The following is an 18,121-nucleotide window of genomic DNA, read 5'->3' as shown; positions in this document are numbered from 1 at the left end:
GCACGAAATGACAGCAAAGGATGATATGACTGCACGAAATAACAGCAAAGGATGATATGACTGCACGAAATGACAGCAAAGGATGAAATGACTGCACGAAATGACAGCAAAGGATGATATGACTGCACGAAATGACAGCAAAGGATGATATGACTGCACGAAATGCCAGCAAAGGATGATATGACAGCACGAAATGACAGCAAAGGATGATATGACTGCACGAAATGACAGCAAAGGGTGATATGACTGCACGAAATGACAGCAAAGGATGATATGACTACACGAAATGACAGCAAAGGATGATATGACTGCACGAAATGACAGCAAAGGATGATATGACTGCACGAAATGACAGCAAAGGATGATATGACTGCACGAAATGCCAGCAAAGGATGATATGATAGCACGAAATGACAGCAAAGGATGATATGACTGCACGAAATGACAGCAAAGGGTGATATGACTGCACGAAATGACAGCAAAGGATGATATGACTACACGAAATGACAGCAAAGGATGATATGACGGCACGAAATGACAGCAAAGGATGATATGACTGCACGAAATGACAGCAAAGGATGATATGACTGCACGAAATGCCAGCAAAGGATGATATGACTGCACGAAATGCCAGCAAAGGATGATATGACTGCACGAAATGACAGCAAAGGATGATATGACTGCACGAAATGACAGCAAAGGATGATATGACTGCACGAAATGACAGCAAATGATGATATGACTGCACGAAATGACAGCAAAGGATGCTATGACTGCACGAAATGACAGCAAAGGATGATATGACTGCACGAAATGACAGCAAAGGATTATATGACTGCACGAAATGACAGCAAAGGATGCTATGACTGCACGAAATGACAGCAAAGGATGATATGACTGCACGACATGACAGCAAATGATGATATGGCTGCACGAAATGACAGCAAAGGATGAAATGACTGCACGAAATGACAGCAAAGGATGATATGACTGCACGAAATGACAGCAAAGGATAAAATGACTGCACGAAATGACAGCAAAGGATGATATGACTGCACGAAATGACAGCAAAGGATGATATGACTGCACGAAATGACAGCAAAGGATGATATGACTGCACGAAATGACAGCAAAGGATGAAATGACTGCACGAAATGACAGCAAAGGATGATATGACTGCACGAAATGACAGCAAAGGATGCTATGACTGCACGAAATGACAGCAAAGGATGATATGACTGCACGAAATGACAGCAAAGGATGATATGACTGCACGAAATGACAACAAAGGATGATATGACTGCACGAAATGACAGCAAATGATGATATGACTGCACGAAATGACAGCAAATGATGCTATGACTGCACGAAATGACAGCAAAGGATGCTATGACTGCACGAAATGACAGCAAAGGATGCTATGACTGCACGAAATGACAGCAAAGGATGCTATGACTGCACGAAATGACAGCAAAGGATGCTATGACTGCACGAAATGACAGCAAAGGATGATATGACTGCACGAAATGACAGCAAAGGATGATATGACTGCACGAAATGACAGCAAAGGATGCTATGACTGCACGAAATGACAGCAAAGGATGATATGACTGCACGAAATGACAGCAAAGGATGATATGACTGCACGAAATGACAACAAAGGATGATATGACTGCACGAAATGACAGCAAAGGATGATATGACTGCACGAAATGACAGCAAATGATGATATGACTGCACGAAATGACAGCAAATGATGCTATGACTGCACGAAATGACAGCAAAGGATGCTATGACTGCACGAAATGACAGCAAAGGATGCTATGACTGCACGAAATGACAGCAAAGGATGATATGACTGCACGAAATGACAGCAAAGGATGATATGACTGCACGAAATGACAGCAAAGGATGATATGACTGCACGAAATGACAGCAAAGGATGATATGACTGCACGAAATGACAGCAAAGGATGCTATGACTGCACGAAATGACAGCAAAGGATGATATGACTGCACGAAATGACAGCAAAGGATGATATGACTGCACGAAATGACAACAAAGGATGATATGACTGCACGAAATGACAGCAAAGGATGATATGACTGCACGAAATGACAGCAAATGATGATATGACTGCACGAAATGACAGCAAATGATGCTATGACTGCACGAAATGACAGCAAAGGATGCTATGACTGCACGAAATGACAGCAAAGGATGCTATGACTGCACGAAATGACAGCAAAGGATGATATGACTGCACGAAATGACAGCAAAGGATGATATGACTGCACGAAATGACAGCAAAGGATGATATGACTGCACGAAATGACAGCAAAGGATGCTATGACTGCACGAAATGACAGCAAAGGATGATATGACTGCACGAAATGACAGCAAAGGATGATATGACTGCACGAAATGACAACAAAGGATGATATGATTGCACGAAATGACAGCAAAGGATGATATGACTGCACGAAATGACAGCAAATGATGATATGACTGCACGAAATGACAGCAAATGATGCTATGACTGCACGAAATGACAGCAAAGGATGATATGACTGCACGAAATGACAGCAAAGGATGATATGACTGCACGAAATAACAGCAAAGGATGCTATGACTGCACGAAATGACAGCAAACGATGATATGACTGCACGAAATGACAGCAAAGGATGCTATGACTGCACGAAATGACAGCAAAGGATGATATGACTGCACGAAATGACAGCAAAGGATGCTATGACTGCACGAAATGACAGCAAAGGATGATATGACTGCACGGAATGACAGCAAAGGATGATATGACTACACGAAATGACAGCAAATGATGATATGACTGCACGAAATGACAGCAAAGGATGATATGACTGCACGAAATGACAGCAAAGGTTGCTATGGCTGCACGAAATAACAGCAAAGGATGATATGACTGCACGAAATGACAGCAAAGGATGATATGACTACACGAAATGACAGCAAAGGATGATATGACTGCACGAAATGACAGCAAAGGATGATATGACTGCACGAAATGACAGCAAAGGATGATATGACTGCACGAAATGACAGCAAAGGATGATATGACTGCACGAAATGACAGCAAAGGATGATATGACTGCACGAAAAGACAGCAAAGGATGATATGACTGCACGAAATGACAGCAAAGGATGATATGATTGCACGAAATGACAGCAAAGGATGATATGACTGCACGAAATGACAGCAAAGGATGATATGACTGCACGAAATGACAGCAAAGGATGCTATGACTGCACGACATGTCAGCAAAGGATGATATGACCGCACGAAATGACAGCAAAGGATGATATGACTGCACGAAATGACAGCAAAGGATGATATGACTGCACGAAATGACAGCAAAGGATGCTATGACTGCACGAAATGACAGCAAATGATGATATGACTGCACGAAATGACAGCAAAGGATGATATGACTGCACGAAATGACAGCAAATAATGATATGACTGCACGAAATGACAGCAAAGGATGCTATGACTGCACGAAATGACAGCAAAGGATGATATGACTGCACGACATGACAGCAAAGGATGATATGACTGCACGACATGACAGCAAAGGATGATATGACTGCACGAAATGACAGCAAAGGATGATATGACTGCACGAAATGACAGCAAAGGATGATATGACTGCACGAAATGACAGCAAAGGATGATATGACTGCACGAAATGACAGCAAAGGATGATATGACTGCACGAAATGACAGCAAAGGATGCTATGACTGCACCAAATGCCAGCAAAGGATGATATGACAACACGAAATGACAGCAAAGGATGATATGACTGCACGAAATGACAGCAAAGGATGATATGACTGCACGAAATGACAGCAAAGGATGCTATGACTGCACGAAATGACAGCAAAGGATGATATGACTGCACGAAATGACAGCAAAGGATGATATGACTGCACGAAATGACAGCAAAGGATGCTATGACTGCACCAAATGCCAGCAAAGGATGATATGACTGCACGAAATGACAGCAAAGGATGATATGACTGCACGAAATGACAGCAAAGGATGATATGACTGCACGAAATGACAGCAAAGGATGCCATGACTGCACCAAATGCCAGCAAAGGATGATATGACTGCACGAAATGACAGCAAAGGATGATATGACTGCACGAAATGACAGCAAAGGATGCTATGACTGCACCAAATGCCAGCAAAGGATGATATGACTGCACGAAATGACAGCAAATGATGATATGACTGCACGAAATGACAGCAAAGGATGCTATGACTGCACCAAATGACAGCAAAGGATGATATGACTGCACGAAATGACAGCAAAGGATGCTATGACTGCACGAAATGACAGCAAATGATGATATGACTGCACGAAATGACAGCAAAGGATGATATGACTGCACGAAATGACAGCAAATAATGATATGACTGCACGAAATGACAGCAAAGGATGCTATGACTGCACGAAATGACAGCAAAGGATGATATGACTGCACGACATGACAGCAAAGGATGATATGACTGCACGACATGACAGCAAAGGATGATATGACTGCACGAAATGACAGCAAAGGATGATATGACTGCACGAAATGACAGCAAAGGATGATATGACTGCACGAAATGACAGCAAAGGATGATATGACTGCACGAAATGACAGCAAAGGATGATATGACTGCACGAAATGACAGCAAAGGATGCTATGACTGCACCAAATGCCAGCAAAGGATGATATGACAACACGAAATGACAGCAAAGGATGATATGACTGCACGAAATGACAGCAAAGGATGATATGACTGCACGAAATGACAGCAAAGGATGCTATGACTGCACGAAATGACAGCAAAGGATGATATGACTGCACGAAATGACAGCAAAGGATGATATGACTGCACGAAATGACAGCAAAGGATGCTATGACTGCACCAAATGCCAGCAAAGGATGATATGACTGCACGAAATGACAGCAAAGGATGATATGACTGCACGAAATGACAGCAAAGGATGATATGACTGCACGAAATGACAGCAAAGGATGCTATGACTGCACCAAATGCCAGCAAAGGATGATATGACTGCACGAAATGACAGCAAAGGATGATATGACTGCACGAACTGACAGCAAAGGATGCTATGACTGCACCAAATGCCAGCAAAGGATGATATGACTGCACGAAATGACAGCAAAGGATGATATGACTGCACGAAATGACAGCAAAGGATGCTATGACTGCACCAAATGACAGCAAAGGATGATATGACTGCACGAAATGACAGCAAAGGATGATATGACTGCACGAAATGACAGCAAAGGATGCTATGACTGCACGAAATGACAGCAAAGGATGATATGACTGCACGAAATGACAGCAAAGGATGATATGACTGCACGAAATGACAGCAAAGGATGATATGACTACACGAAATGACAGCAAAGGATGATATGACTTAACGAAATGACAGCAAAGGATGCTATGACTGCACCAAATGCCAGCAAAGGATGCTATGACTGCACGAAATGACAGCTAAGGATGATATGACTGCACGAAATGACAGCAAAGGATGATATGACTGCACGAAATGATAGCAAAGGATGATATGACTACACGAAATGACAGCAAAGGATGATATGACTGCACGAAATGCCAGCAAAGGATGCTATGACTGCACGAAATGACAGCAAAGGATGATATGACTGCACAAAATGACAGCAAAGGATGCTATGACTGCACGAAATGACAGCAAAGGATGATATGACTGCACGAAATGACAGCAAATGATGATATGACTGCACGATATGACAGCAAAGGATGATATGACTGCACGAAATGACAGCAAAGGATGATATGACTGCACGAAATGACAGCAAAGGATGATATGACTGCACGAAATGACAGCAAAGGATGATATGACTGCACGAAATGACAGCAAAGGATGATATGACTGCACGAAATGACAGCAAAGGATGATATGACTGCACGAAATGACAGCAAAGGATGCTATGACTGCACCAAATGCCAGCAAAGGATGATATGACTGCACGAAATGACAGCAAAGGATGATATGACTGCACGAAATGACAGCAAAGGATGCTATGACTGCACCAAATGCCAGCAAAGGATGATATGACTGCACGAAATGACAGCAAAGGATGATATGACTGCACGAAATGACAGCAAAGGATGCTATGACTGCACCAAATGACAGCAAAGGATGATATGACTGCACGAAATGACAGCAAAGGATGATATGACTGCACGAAATGACAGCAAAGGATGCTATGACTGCACGAAATGACAGCAAAGGATGATATGACTGCACGAAATGACAGCAAAGGATGATATGACTGCACGAAATGACAGCAAAGGATGATATGACTACACGAAATGACAGCAAAGGATGATATGACTTAACGAAATGACAGCAAAGGATGCTATGACTGCACCAAATGCCAGCAAAGGATGCTATGACTGCACGAAATGACAGCAAAGGATGATATGACTGCACGAAATGACAGCAAAGGATGATATGACTGCACGAAATGATAGCAAAGGATGATATGACTACACGAAATGACAGCAAAGGATGATATGACTGCACGAAATGCCAGCAAAGGATGCTATGACTGCACGAAATGACAGCAAAGGATGATATGACTGCACAAAATGACAGCAAAGGATGCTATGACTGCACGAAATGACAGCAAAGGATGATATGACTGCACGAAATGACAGCAAATGATGATATGACTGCACGATATGACAGCAAAGGATGATATGACTGCACGAAATGACAGCAAAGGATGATATGACTGCACGAAATGACAGCAAAGGATGATATGACTGCACGAAATGACAGCAAAGGATGATATGACTGCACGAAATGACAGCAAAGGATGATATGACTGCACGAAATGACAGCAAATGATGATATGACTGCACGAAATGACAGCAAAGGATGATATGTCTGCACGAAATGACAGCAAAGGATGATATGACTGCACGAAATGACAGCAAAGGATGATATGACTGCACGAAATGACAGCAAAGGATGATATGACTGCACGAAATGACAGCAAAGGATGCTATGACTGCACCAAATGCCAGCAAAGGATGATATGACTACACGAAATGACAGCAAAGGATGATATGACTGCACGAAATGACAGCAAAGGATGATATGACTGCACGAAGTGACAGCAAAGGATGATATGACTGCACGAAATGACAGCAAAGGATGATATGACTGCACGAAATGACAGCAAAGGATGCTATGACTGCACCAAATGCCAGCAAAGGATGATATGACTACACGAAATGACAGCAAAGGATGATATGACTGCACGAAATGACAGCAAAGGATGATATGACTGCACGAAATGACAGCAAAGGATGCTATGACTGCACGAAATGACAGCAAAGGATGATATGACTGCACGAAATGACAGCCACGGATGATATGACTGCACGAAATGACAGCAAAGGATGCTATGACTGCACCAAATGCAAGCAAAGGATGATATGATTGCACGAAATGACAGCAAAGGATGATATGACTACACGAAATGACAGCAAAGGATGCTATGACTGCACCAAATGCCAGCAAAGGATGATATGACTGCACGAAATGACAGCAAAGGATGATATGACTGCACGAAATGACAGCAAAGGATGATATGACTGCACGAAATGACAGCAAAGGATGATATGACTACACGAAATGACAGCAAAGGATGATATGACTGCACGAAATGCCAGCAAAGGATGCTATGACTGCACGAAATGACAGCAAAGGATGATATGACTGCACAAAATGACAGCAAAGGATGCTATGACTGCACGAAATGACAGCAAAGGATGATATGACTGCACGAAATGACAGCAAATGATGATATGACTGCACGAAATGACAGCAAAGGATGATATGACTGCACGAAATGACAGCAAAGGATGATATGACTGCACGAAATGACAGCAAAGGATGATATGACTGCACGAAATGACAGCAAAGGATGATATGACTGCACGAAATGACAGCAAAGGATGCTATGACTGCACCAAATGCCAGCAAAGGATGATATGACTACACGAAATGACAGCAAAGGATGATATGACTGCACGAAATGACAGCAAAGGATGATATGACTGCACGAAATGACAGCAAAGGATGCTATGACTGCACGAAATGACAGCAAAGGATGATATGACTGCACGAAATGACAGCCACGGATGATATGACTGCACCAAATGCCAGCAAAGGATGATATGACTACACGAAATGACAGCAAAGGATGATATGACTGCAAGAAATGACAGCAAAGGATGATATGACTACACGAAATGACAGCAAAGGATGCTATGACTGCACCAAATGCCAGCAAAGGATGATATGACTGCACGAAATGACAGCAAAGGATGATATGACTGCACGAAATGACAGCAAAGGATGCTATGACTGCACCAAATGCCAGCAAAGGATGATATGACTGCACGAAATGACAGCAAAGGATGATATGACTACACGAAATGACAGCAAAGGATGCTATGACTTCACCAAATGAGAGCAAAGGATGATATGACTGCACGAAATGACAGCAAAGGATGATATGACTGCACGAAATGACAGCAAAGGATGCTATGACTGCACGAAATGACAGCAAAGGATGATATGACTGCACGAAATGACAGCAAAGGATGATATGACTGCACGAAATGACAGCAAATGATGATATGACTACACGAAATGACAGCAAAGGATGATATGACTGCACGAAATGACAGCAAAGGATGCTATGACTGCACCAAATGCCAGCAAAGGATGCTATGACTGCACGAAATGACAGCAAAGGATGATATGACTGCACGAAATGACAGCAAAGGATGATATGACTGCACGAAATGACAGCAAAGGATGATATGACTGCACGAAATGACAGCAAAGGATGATATGACTGCACGAAATGACAGCAAAGGATGATATGACTGCACGAAATGACAGCAAATGATGATATGACTGCACGAAATGACAGCATAGGATGATATGTCTGCACGAAATGACAGCAAAGGATGATATGACTGCACGAAATGACAGCAAAGGATGATATGACTGCACGAAATGACAGCAAAGGATGATATGACTGCACGAAATGACAGCAAAGGATGCTATGACTGCACCAAATGCCAGCAAAGGATGATATGACTACACGAAATGACAGCAAAGGATGATATGACTGCACGAAATGACAGCAAAGGATGATATGACTGCACGAAGTGACAGCAAAGGATGATATGACTGCACGAAATGACAGCAAAGGATGATATGACTGCACGAAATGACAGCAAAGGATGCTATGACTGCACCAAATGCCAGCAAAGGATGATATGACTACACGAAATGACAGCAAAGGATGATATGACTGCACGAAATGACAGCAAAGGATGATATGACTGCACGAAATGACAGCAAAGGATGCTATGACTGCACGAAATGACAGCAAAGGATGATATGACTGCACGAAATGACAGCCACGGATGATATGACTGCACGAAATGACAGCAAAGGATGCTATGACTGCACCAAATGCAAGCAAAGGATGATATGATTGCACGAAATGACAGCAAAGGATGATATGACTACACGAAATGACAGCAAAGGATGCTATGACTGCACCAAATGCCAGCAAAGGATGATATGACTGCACGAAATGACAGCAAAGGATGATATGACTGCACGAAATGACAGCAAAGGATGATATGACTGCACGAAATGACAGCAAAGGATGATATGACTACACGAAATGACAGCAAAGGATGATATGACTGCACGAAATGCCAGCAAAGGATGCTATGACTGCACGAAATGACAGCAAAGGATGATATGACTGCACAAAATGACAGCAAAGGATGCTATGACTGCACGAAATGACAGCAAAGGATGATATGACTGCACGAAATGACAGCAAATGATGATATGACTGCACGAAATGACAGCAAAGGATGATATGACTGCACGAAATGACAGCAAAGGATGATATGACTGCACGAAATGACAGCAAAGGATGATATGACTGCACGAAATGACAGCAAAGGATGATATGACTGCACGAAATGACAGCAAAGGATGCTATGACTGCACCAAATGCCAGCAAAGGATGATATGACTACACGAAATGACAGCAAAGGATGATATGACTGCACGAAATGACAGCAAAGGATGATATGACTGCACGAAATGACAGCAAAGGATGCTATGACTGCACGAAATGACAGCAAAGGATGATATGACTGCACGAAATGACAGCCACGGATGATATGACTGCACCAAATGCCAGCAAAGGATGATATGACTACACGAAATGACAGCAAAGGATGATATGACTGCAAGAAATGACAGCAAAGGATGATATGACTACACGAAATGACAGCAAAGGATGCTATGACTGCACCAAATGCCAGCAAAGGATGATATGACTGCACGAAATGACAGCAAAGGATGATATGACTGCACGAAATGACAGCAAAGGATGCTATGACTGCACCAAATGCCAGCAAAGGATGATATGACTGCACGAAATGACAGCAAAGGATGATATGACTACACGAAATGACAGCAAAGGATGCTATGACTTCACCAAATGACAGCAAAGGATGATATGACTGCACGAAATGACAGCAAAGGATGATATGACTGCACGAAATGACAGCAAAGGATGCTATGACTGCACGAAATGACAGCAAAGGATGATATGACTGCACGAAATGACAGCAAAGGATGATATGACTGCACGAAATGACAGCAAATGATGATATGACTACACGAAATGACAGCAAAGGATGATATGACTGCACGAAATGACAGCAAAGGATGCTATGACTGCACCAAATGCCAGCAAAGGATGCTATGACTGCACGAAATGACAGCAAAGGATGATATGACTGCACGAAATGACAGCAAAGGATGATATGACTGCACGAAATGACAGCAAAGGATGATATGACTGCACGAAATGACAGCAAAGGATGATATGACTGCACGAAATGACAGCAAAGGATGATATGACTACACGAAATGACAGCAAAGGATGATATGACTGCACGAAATGCCAGCAAAGGATGCTATGACTGCACGAAATGACAGCAAAGGATGATATGACTGCACAAAATGACAGCAAAGGATGCTATGACTGCACGAAATGACAGCAAAGGATGATATGACTGCACGAAATGACAGCAAAGGATGATATGACTGCACGAAATGACAGCAAAGGATGATATGACTGCACGAAATGACAGCAAAGGATGATATGACTACATGAAATGACAGCAAAGGATGATATGACTGCACGAAATGACAGCAAAGGATGATATAACTGCACGAAATGCCAGCACAGGATGATATGACTGCACGAAATGACAGCAAAGGATGATATGACTGCACGAAATGACAGCAAAGGATGATTTGACTGTACGAAATGACAGCAAAGGATGCTATGACTGCACGAAATGACAGCAAAGGATGATATGACTGCACGAAATGACAGCAAAGGATGATATGACTGCACGAAATGACAGCAAAGGATGATATGACTGCACGAAATGACAGCAAAGGATGATATGACTGCACGAAATGACAGCAAAGGATGCTATGACTGCACGAAATGACAGCAAATGATGATATGACTGCACGAAATGACAGCAAATGATGATATGACTGCACGAAATGACAGCAAAGGATGCTATGACTGCACGAAATGACAGCAAAGGATGATATGACTGCACGACATGACAGCAAAGGATGATATGACTGCACGACATGACAGCAAAGGATGATAAGACTGCACGACATGACAGCAAAGGATGCTATGACTGCACCAAATGCCAGCAAAGGATGATATGACTACACGAAATGACAGCAAAGGATGATATGACTGCACGAAATGACAGCAAAGGATGATATGACTGCACGAAATGACAGCAAAGGATGATATGACTGCACGAAATGACAGCAAAGGATGCTATGACTGCACGAAATGACAGCAAAGGATGATATGACTGCACGAAATGACAGCAAAGGATGATATGACTGCACGAAATGACAGCAAAGGATGATATGACTACACGAAATGACAGCAAAGGATGATATGACTGCACGAAATGACAGCAAAGGATGCTATGACTGCACCAAATGCCAGTAAAGGATGCTATGACTGCACGAAATGACAGCAAAGGATGATATGACTGCACGAAATGACAGCAAAGGATGATATGACTGCACGAAATGACAGCAAAGGATGATATGACTACACGAAATGACAGCAAAGGATGATATGACTGCACGAAATGCCAGCAAAGGATGCTATGACTGCACGAAATGACAGCAAAGGATGATATGACTGCACGAAATGACAGCAAAGGATGCTATGACTGCACGAAATGACAGCAAAGGATGATATGACTGCACGAAATGACAGCAAAGGATGATATGACTGCACGAAATGACAGCAAAGGATGATATGACTACACGAAATGACAGCAAAGGATGATATGACTGCACGAAATGACAGCAAAGGATGGTATGACTGCACGAAATGACAGCAAAGGATGATATGACTGCACGAAATGAAAGCACAAGATAATATGACTGCACGAAATGACAACAAAGGATGATATGACTGCACGAAATGACAGCAAAGGATGATATGACTGCACGAAATGACAGCAAAGGATGCTATGACTGCACGAAATGACAGCAAAGGATGATATGACTGCACGAAATGACAGCAAAGGATGATATGACTGCACGAAATGACAGCAAAGGATGATATGACTGCACGAAATGACAGCAAAGGATGCTATGACTGCACGAAATGACAGCAAAGGATGCTATGACTGCACGAAATGACAGCAAAGGATGATATGACTGCACGACATGACAGCAAAGGATGATATGACTGCACGACATGACAGCAAAGGATGATATGACTGCACGACATGACAGCAAAGGATGATATGACTGCACGAAATGACAGCAAAGGATGCTATGACTGCACCAAATGCCAGCAAAGGATGATATGACTACACGAAATGACAGCAAAGGATGATATGACTGCACGAAATGACAGCAAAGGATGATATGACTGCACGAAATGACAGCAAAGGATGATATGACTGCACGAAATGACAGCAAAGGATGATATGACTGCACGAAATGACAGCAAAGGATGCTATGACTGCACGAAATGACAGCAAAGGATGATATGACTGCACGAAATGACAGCAAAGGATGATATGACTGCACGAAATGACAGCAAAGGATGATATGACTGCACGAAATGACAGCAAATGATGATATGACTGCACGAAATGACAGCAAAGGATGATATGACTGCACGAAATGACAGCAAAGGATGATATGACTGCACGAAATGACAGCAAAGGATGATATGACTGCACGAAATGACAGCAAAGGATGATATGACTGCACGAAATGACAGCAAAGGATGATATGACTGCACGAAATGACAGCAAAGGATGATATGACTGCACGAAATGACAGCAAAGGATGCTATGACTGTACGAAATGACAGCAAAGGATGCTATGACTGCACGAAATGACAGCAAAGGATGATATGACTGCACGAAATGACAGCAAAGGATGATATGACTGCACGAAATGACAGCAAAGGATGATATGACTGCACGAAATGACAGCAAAGGATGATATGACTGCACGAAATGACAGCAAAGGATGCTATGACTGCACGAAATGACAGCAAATGATGATATGACTGCACGAAATGACAGCAAATGATGATATGACTGCACGAAATGACAGCAAAGGATGCTATGACTGCACGAAATGACAGCAAAGGATGATATGACTGCACGACATGACAGCAAAGGATGATATGACTGCACGACATGACAGCAAAGGATGATAAGACTGCACGACATGACAGCAAAGGATGCTATGACTGCACCAAATGCCAGCAAAGGATGATATGACTACACGAAATGACAGCAAAGGATGATATGACTGCACGAAATGACAGCAAAGGATGATATGACTGCACGAAATGACAGCAAAGGATGATATGACTGCACGAAATGACAGCAAAGGATGCTATGACTGCACGAAATGACAGCAAAGGATGATATGACTGCACGAAATGACAGCAAAGGATGATATGACTGCACGAAATGACAGCAAAGGATGATATGACTACACGAAATGACAGCAAAGGATGATATGACTGCACGAAATGACAGCAAAGGATGCTATGACTGCACCAAATGCCAGTAAAGGATGCTATGACTGCACGAAATGACAGCAAAGGATGATATGACTGCACGAAATGACAGCAAAGGATGATATGACTGCACGAAATGACAGCAAAGGATGATATGACTACACGAAATGACAGCAAAGGATGATATGACTGCACGAAATGCCAGCAAAGGATGCTATGACTGCACGAAATGACAGCAAAGGATGATATGACTGCACGAAATGACAGCAAAGGATGCTATGACTGCACGAAATGACAGCAAAGGATGATATGACTGCACGAAATGACAGCAAAGGATGATATGACTGCACGAAATGACAGCAAAGGATGATATGACTACACGAAATGACAGCAAAGGATGATATGACTGCACGAAATGACAGCAAAGGATGGTATGACTGCACGAAATGACAGCAAAGGATGATATGACTGCACGAAACGAAAGCACAAGATAATATGACTGCACGAAATGACAACAAAGGATGATATGACTGCACGAAATGACAGCAAAGGATGATATGACTGCACGAAATGACAGCAAAGGATGCTATGACTGCACGAAATGACAGCAAAGGATGATATGACTGCACGAAATGACAGCAAAGGATGATATGACTGCACGAAATGACAGCAAAGGATGATATGACTGCACGAAATGACAGCAAAGAATGCTATGACTGCACGAAATGACAGCAAAGGATGCTATGACTGCACGAAATGACAGCAAAGGATGATATGACTGCACGACATGACAGCAAAGGATGATATGACTGCACGACATGACAGCAAAGGATGATATGACTGCACGACATGACAGCAAAGGATGATATGACTGCACGAAATGACAGCAAAGGATGCTATGACTGCACCAAATGCCAGCAAAGGATGATATGACTACACGAAATGACAGCAAAGGATGATATGACTGCACGAAATGACAGCAAAGGATGATATGACTGCACGAAATTACAGCAAAGGATGATATGACTGCACGAAATGACAGCAAAGGATGATATGACTGCACGAAATGACAGCAAAGGATGCTATGACTGCACGAAATGACAGCAAAGGATGATATGACTGCACGAAATGACAGCAAAGGATGATATGACTGCACGAAATGACAGCAAAGGATGATATGACTGCACGAAATGACAGCAAATGATGATATGACTGCACGAAATGACAGCAAAGGATGATATGACTGCACGAAATGACAGCAAAGGATGATATGACTGCCCGAAATGACAGCAAAGGATGATATGACTGCACGAAATGACAGCAAAGGATGATATGACTGCACGAAATGACAGCAAAGGATGATATGACTGCACGAAATGACAGCAAAGGATGATATGACTGCACGAAATGACAGCAAAGGATGCTATGACTGCACGAAATGACAGCAAAGGATGATATGACTGCACGAAATGACAGCAAATGATGATATGACTGCACGAAATGACAGCAAAGGATGATATGACTGCACGAAATGACAGCAAAGGATGATATGACTGCACGAAATGACAGCAAAGGATGATATGACTGCACGACATGACAGCAAAGGAAGATATGACTGCACGACATGACAGCAAAGGATGATATGACTGCACGACATGACAGCAAAGGATGATATGACTGCACGAAATGACAGCAAAGGATGCTATGACTGCACCAAATGCCAGCAAAGGATGATATGACTACACGAAATGACAGCAAAGGATGATATGACTGCACAAAATGACAGCAAAGGATGCTATGACTGCACGAAATGACAGCAAAGGATGATATGACTGCACGAAATGACAGCAAAGGATGATATGACTACACGAAATGTCAGCAAAGGATGATATGACTGCACGAAATGACAGCAAAGGATGATATGACTACACGAAATGACAGCAAAGGATGATATGACTGCACGAAATGACAGCAAAGGATGATATAACTGCACGAAATGCCAGCACAGGATGATATGACTGCACGAAATGACAGCAAAGGATGATATGACTGCACGAAATGACAGCAAAGGATGATATGACTGTACGAAATGACAGCAAAGGATGCTATGACTGCACGAAATGACAGCAAAGGATGATATGACTGCACGAAATGACAGCAAAGGATGATATGACTGCACGAAATGACAGCAAAGGATGATATGACTGCACGAAATGACAGCAAAGGATGATATGACTGCACGAAATGACAGCAAAGGATGCTATGACTGCACGAAATGACAGCAAATGATGATATGACTGCACGAAATGACAGCAAATGATGATATGACTGCACGAAATGACAGCAAAGGATGCTATGACTGCACGAAATGACAGCAAAGGATGATATGACTGCACGACATGACAGCAAAGGATGATATGACTGCACGACATGACAGCAAAGGATGATAAGACTGCACGACATGACAGCAAAGGATGCTATGACTGCACCAAATGCCAGCAAAGGATGATATGACTACACGAAATGACAGCAAAGGATGATATGACTGCACGAAATGACAGCAAAGGATGATATGACTGCACGAAATGACAGCAAAGGATGATATGACTGCACGAAATGACAGCAAAGGATGCTACGACTGCACGAAATGACAGCAAAGGATGATATGACTGCACGAAATGACAGCAAAGGATGATATGACTGCACGAAATGACAGCAAAGGATGATATGACTACACGAAATGACAGCAAAGGATGATATGACTGCACGAAATGACAGCAAAGGATGCTATGACTGCACCAAATGCCAGCAAAGGATGCTATGACTGCACGAAATGACAGCAAAGGATGATATGACTGCACGAAATGACAGCAAAGGATGATATGACTGCACGAAATGACAGCAAAGGATGATATGACTACACGAAATGACAGCAAAGGATGATATGACTGCACGAAATGCCAGCAAAGGATGCTATGACTGCACGAAATGACAGCAAAGGATGATATGACTGCACGAAATGACAGCAAAGGATGCTATGACTGCACGAAATGACAGCAAAGGATGATATGACTGCACGAAATGACAGCAAAGGATGATATGACTGCACGAAATGACAGCAAAGGATGATATGACTACACGAAATGACAGCAAAGGATGATATGACTGCACGAAATGACAGCAAAGGATGGTATGACTGCACGAAATGACAGCAAAGGATGATATGACTGCACGAAATGAAAGCACAAGATAATATGACTGCACGAAATGACAACAAAGGATGATATGACTGCACGAAATGACAGCAAAGGATGATATGACTGCACGAAATGACAGCAAAGGATGCTATGACTGCACGAAATGACAGCAAAGGATGATATGACTGCACGAAATGACAGCAAAGGATGATATGACTGCACGAAATGACAGCAAAGGATGATATGACTGCACGAAATGACAGCAAAGGATGCTATGACTGCACGAAATGACAGCAAAGGATGCTATGACTGCACGAAATGACAGCAAAGGATGATATGACTGCACGAAATGACAGCAAATGATGATATGACTGCACGAAATGACAGCAAAGGATGCTATGACTGCACGAAATGACAGCAAAGGATGATATGACTGCACGACATGACAGCAAAGGATGATATGACTGCACGACATGACAGCAAAGGATGATATGACTGCACGACATGACAGCAAAGGATGATATGACTGCACGAAATGACAGCAAAGGATGCTATGACTGCACCAAATGCCAGCAAAGGATGATATGACTACACGAAATGACAGCAAAGGATGATATGACTGCACGAAATGACAGCAA

Source organism: Saccoglossus kowalevskii, chromosome 6 (assembly GCF_978046115.1).
Source record: "Saccoglossus kowalevskii chromosome 6, keSacKowa6.1, whole genome shotgun sequence".
Classification (NCBI taxonomy): Eukaryota; Metazoa; Hemichordata; class Enteropneusta; family Harrimaniidae; genus Saccoglossus; species Saccoglossus kowalevskii.
Note: the sequence above shows the minus strand (reverse complement) of the source record.